Here is a 6109-nt window from a genome sequence, read left to right on the forward strand (position 1 = left end):
CAGGCCAGGCACCGAGCAGCAACGGAGTCTGCTGCAGCTGCTGGGCAGGAAGGGCTGGAAGCACTGGGGCTCTAAAATAAAACAAACGGCTTGTTTGGCAGATAGATAGCTATTTCTTCGTGGACTGGTCAGCAGGAGGCATCGTGGAAGCTGGCTGGCTGGTGACTTGAGCGAGCCCGCTGCCTTCCTGCTGTGCTGTGTCAGTGAAGAAGGCAAAGCTTAAGCTGTACCCGCCTCCCTTAAGAACTATAATGACATGACCAGCACTCGGTTGGGCCATCCTTTCTCTGCTGTGGTTATTGCTGATATTTTAAACCTAATTCAGCTTTTGCCATGACTCACTCATACCCAATATCCTTAATCTACAAACACTCCAGGACAATAATTCAGCTTTATTATCCATATTCCCTGAGCTCACATTTCATAAAGCACACTCAAGAAAGAACAATTCCTAAAATAGCCAGGCATGTACATTTCCACCCTCTCTTCAGGAAAGAAGTTAAAAACATAGGTCCTACAGGTCCTTGTAATGCTTAGAATTGCTAACCTGAACCTCTTGATAGCAGCAGGCGGTATCTTCAGAAACAGCTGGGGTTTTATCTTAGCCTCTCACACCAAGCTACTACTTACCATCAACTGTGTTTATACAGGCACTGCAGTGACAGAAGACATAGCACGAATCAAACAGAGCACAAATTCCAGCTCACTTCAGCAGAAGACTTTGAAACTGCGCGTCCAGAGCCAGCACATATTACGAATTTGATAAAAACAACAGGGACCACCACTGGAGTTATTATAGATGTCTGTCAAAAACAAGAAATGAACATACCTAAAGTTTTGGGCAACAAAAGCTATTAGTAAGAACAAGCAAGTTGTTCTTGTACTTTATTTCTTATAGTCTGCTCTCTGCTTAATGATTTCAGGGTCTCGTCTCCGTGTGAAGCTGGGGTACCTCAAAAACTTGTCAAAAATCAAAAGGAATGGAGAGCATCCAATGCCCCACAGGATCAGGCCTTTTCTATGCTCTTATTAAACGCTGAATTGTCTGATCACCTTCCTTATGACTACAACAATAATCTGCTGTTTCTGTCCTTTCAGTAGGAGCCCCCCCTATATGTGTGTTACTTGATTATTTATAAACACGCTCTTTTATTAAAAACACAGCCTCCACTGTGCTCAAAATTAATTCTGCTTGGCTGTAATATAAATGATGTTTCAAACGCATGAAATTTATGGTCAGTTGCAAGGCAAAATGACAGCTAAACTTTGGCTAGTAAATTGGATGCCAACAGCGCTGACCCTGCCACCGCTGGAGCCAAGCTTGAAGCCCGATTCACCACTTTTCCATGCCACTCACTGGCTGGAACCAGCTCTGGGCAACTGAATTGGGGGTTTTTGCAACAGGAAAACTAAGAGTGTCCTATACTTGAGAGGAGCATCATTACTGCCTATAAAGATTGGCTCCAGCATGCTACATCTCATCTCAGAGCCATATGTACTCTCTCTCTTTGCCAGTTAAGCCACCTCAAATAAGACAACCTTATTTCTTTCCTAGCAAGGCCTCGATGCTGCCTGATGCTAAGGCAAATGGCCCTGGAAGAGACGCTCTGCTCAGACAGCTGATGTGCAGACAGGAAAGGCAGACATGCAAATATGTGGGGGTGGCACTGGCTGAACTGGGAGTTTCTAGAGCCTCCGGTCCAACCCGGAGCACAAAAACCTGTGCTACCTCTTCTGTTCCTTCCCCAAAAACACCAGACTCAACTTCTGCAGCGAAGCTAGCCATTGCCCCTTTCCAGCTAGCTATTCCCTGCCCATTTCCCCAGTCCTTCTCTCTCCTCGCAGCCTACCTGGCTCTCTGCACTCACTCCAATCCCACCCTCCGCCTTCCCCTCCCAGTTCTCCCCCCATTTCCCATGCCACTAGCCAACAACGAAATGCTAGCAAGGCAATCATCTTTTCCTCCCCTGCTCCAGCTCTGCCCCGTGCCTCTTATGACCACACCGGGCTCCCTTGGGTGCCATGTCCCGGCCGCTGACGCACACACTGCAGCACATCACGCCAGTCTGGGCAGGCCTACTATCGCACCAAGGGAAGGGCAGAGGTGGCCACGAAGAGATCCTCCCCTTGCCCATCTAGTCAACGTCAACCTCCGATCACAGCCTAGACCGCGCTGGTCCCACGAGCCTGATCTTCCCCACGGCTGAAAGTATGCATTATACTCTTCATAAGTTTGGGGGGAGAGACGGGAGGAAGAAACACAAACTTTCAAACGGACACAGAGAAGGAAGAAGCAGAGGAGGAAGAAAAGTGGGGTACACCATTTCTCTCAACCTCCTCTTCCACACACGGAGACACTCCCGTTCCTCCTCTTTCACACAGAGCTCTTATTTCAGTGTAAAAGCATCTTACTCCAATTTAACAAACTGGTTAAAATCACTAACTCCACTAAAATAGTTCACATTTGTGCAAAGTAAAGTGTTTGTGCAGCAATTTACATGGAACAAAACCCAGAAGTTCATACCAATTTGATCCTTATCGTTCAAGCTCGTGCGCTTTTGAGGATTTTGCTCAAGCTTGTGTGCCTCAGGGGTTACTGTCCCACAATCCCATTTCTCAACAGACGCAGGGCAACTAAGCAAACTGCAGTAAACGCTGCACAATGTGGCAAGGACAAGCACCCTTACACTGCCAGCTGTAAAAAGCAGTGAAATAAAATGCAAAGAAAAGAAAAGCTGACATAGTACTAAATTCAGCGAGGAAAAGGCAGACAAAGAGCCAATGCAGGGATACTCTTTTTTCCGCGGTGCTTGCACCAAGAACAGCATGACCGTCCACAAGCACCATGTTTTCATTAGTTCCATGAGCTGAAGGAATATTAGCCCCATTTTAGAGACTGTAAACTCAGGCAGTCAGAAATTAGGATCTGAAGAGTCTCAAAGTACCTAAAACCCGATTCTTACTAGTACTAAGCATTGCATATTCTTTGAGTGTTCAAAGGATACAGCTTCCAGCAGCCTTGGGTGCAGATGCACATGTGTAGTGCTAAGAGAACTCGTAAAATGAGGAAGACAATGCAAGAGCTACAACAGGAACACTTTAGCAACCACAGGCATATTTATTTCCCCATCTCTTCTACGTTTTCAAGTGGGGGAACAAAGTATCCTGCACACTAGGAGATTCAGATCAAAGAGCTGTGATGGTCACAAGTCACAACTCATCACCCACCTGACAACTGTAGCTATTTACGTACAAATTAGTAGTGCTGACCTGGCGACTATTAAAAGATTGATGTAAATGGCTTATCCCGCATCACACTCCTTGGCAGAGAATCAACTTCTCCAAAGCAACACTCTGCTGCCTTCACAATGAGATTATGTCTTCCCTTCTTGCATTCATAGGAACACAGGAGGGTAAGAGTTCAACAGACAACGCTCTCCTTCAGCACGCACTCTAATTCATCCCCAGAGCAGACTCGTTTAATACACTGAATAAAAACCAATCATTCTATGGAGGCGGAGGGAAAGGTATGCAATCTATTTTAAGATTATTGCAAAGCAATATACAGATGTATGGATGGAATTAAGATTGCATAAGCATTTCCTAATTCTGGCATTTTGGAACTTTTGAGTGCTTAACTTAGCCACTTTAATATCCTTTCACTGCGACCATCTGTGGAGTGTCTGTCTGCACGTGTACGTAAGGCTGCCTCTGGGATCCTGGAGACAGAAAGACAGAATGGTAGGGGTTGGAAGGGACCTCTGTGGGTCATCTAGTCCAACCCCCCTGCCGAAGCAGGGTCACCTACAGCAGGCTACACAGGACCTTGTCCAGGCGGGTCTTGAATATCTCCTGAGAAGGAGACTCCACAGCTTCCCTGGGCAGCCTAGGCACCATGTCTCAATTGCCCAGAGGACTTTAAATTATATGCATAAATTTGCATTGCACGAATTGAGCCTCTTTGTGCATGTGATACAGAATCCACTACATGTGTAGAGCTTAACGGCACGATGGCAGCTGCCTGTTGGGAAACCTTAGTTCCAGATGCAGAAACACCACCTTGTGTGTACGCCAGCTTACTATGCTGCACGGTTATTATGCTTGTATTTTACGCATATATTTAACACATGTGTACATTTATGCATATATTTACCAAGTAAAAAAGGCTGTGGGGAAGTGGCCAAACTGACTGCCAGCAACTGGCTACTCATATCTCCCTTTCCCCAAGGGAACAAGCAAAAGGAAGTTCTACTTCCCTCTTCTGCAAGGGATTCATTCACAGCAGTAGCCGTTTTTCTCTTAGATATGCATGGTAACTCTATCTTTGATACTCTGCTCCGATATTACAGTAACGTGCTACGGGACTTTTAAGACCCATGGAAAACAATACGGCAGAATACGAATATAGGAAAGACAGGATGTAAAATGTGACAGAAAGAGAAGGGGAACTCAAATTAGGGGATGTGGAAACCAGAACGTCGGCTCCAGACATCAAGTCAGTGACAAGGCATCTACAGGCAGAGGCCGCACTCTGACGGTCCTCACGTCCTTCTTCCCTGCTACAAGAAAGAGTCAGCTGCCTGTGGTAACGGCGCGTCTTGTCAAACGTGAAACACAATGTGCTATGCATACACAGCGTCGTCATCTGTGGCGCAAAGAGCTACTCTGTAGGTACGTGTCTGGGTTTTACAGACCTGGGGGTCTACTTTTCTAGTCTCTTTTGCTACTTTATCCAGCTTCCAGGAAGCCATTCAAACCTCAAAAAATGCAAATTCACCGTGTGTTACTGAATCTCCACAGACCGTCAGCCTGATTCCAGGTTAGAAGCAAGTTCTGCATCCCACAGCACAAAGCTACTAACCCTCTCGAACGCCCGTTCTTCTCAGCGTGCAAAAAGTTTTGCTTTTATCCACACCAGAGATTAGATCTTGGAATTCAAAGTTGCATCCCTCTCAGGTGCAGAAAGCCTGTTCAACACTAGAGAACTTAATCTGGTCTTTTCTGAGGCAGGTATAATTCAGGTAAATACGACACAGTTGAGGAAAAGGTATCCAGAAGTTACTTTTATGAACTTGTAAGCAGCCATCTGTCCCCAAACAATCACAGCCTGCCCCCAAGACAAGGCTCCTTTATGGCTGAACTTGTCTGGCATCATGCCCTTTGTTTGCTGACTGGTGAATTATGGCTCGCGAATTCACCCCGTGTTCTTTCTCCCTTCCCCGTACTGCTTGTGCCTATTGTTTTATCTGTTTGACCAAAAAGAAGAAACAACTACAAAAAACTGAAACGGTTGTGCTTTGGTTTACAGTAGATCCTCATTTTCCTTATGAACTAAACAGTCTTCTTTTATTTATTTGTTTTGACCAGCAACCATATCAGGATCTTTCCCATTAGCTTACTAAAAATCTTGCCCCAGAACTCTGAGGACACGACAAACTATTTGGCATATACACCTGCCTTCCAAGTTTGAAAGTGTCAAAAGCAGTAGTCCCCAATTAAAAAAACAAGCGCAGTCACACATAAGTCAACTATTATGAATGTTCTTTTCCTATAACCTCAAAGAGATTTTATCTGCATTGAGATGTGAAGTAGTCCGGTATTACGAAAGCTCTAGTAGCTGGAGAGGTATCAGCAAGGTTCCTTCGTAATGAAGCTTCCTCTCACTTTCCAGTGGAGTCCTGTACTAGAAGATCTATCTTGTGTGCTACAAAGTGACCATATTTCACCTCTCGCTCAGATACATGCACCTAGGATGTTTAATATACACAAGTTCAAACACACAATGCATAAAGCGTTTTATTCTCATGCAAAGAAATAATCTACAATATCATCACCCCACCCCACCTCCACCCCCCATAAAAAAAATATCACCAAAGCTTTTTGAACAATAGTATCATATGTCAGAACACTGAGACTGTTCTGGTCTTGAGTTGTTGGGAAGGTTGACTCTGGACAGCAATAAAAACTAACTGTAAACCACCGAAGTCCAGTTTGGGGGCTCCTTTATAAATCTGTACAGTTCCTTTTTATTTATAGGATTACAGTTCCTTTCTATTTATAGGATTACATACAATGAAGAACGGAGTGAGACTCAAGCAAGGAAGCTCTA

Source organism: Opisthocomus hoazin, chromosome 3, assembly GCF_030867145.1.
Source record: "Opisthocomus hoazin isolate bOpiHoa1 chromosome 3, bOpiHoa1.hap1, whole genome shotgun sequence".
In the NCBI taxonomy this organism is placed as follows: Eukaryota; Metazoa; Chordata; class Aves; order Opisthocomiformes; family Opisthocomidae; genus Opisthocomus; species Opisthocomus hoazin.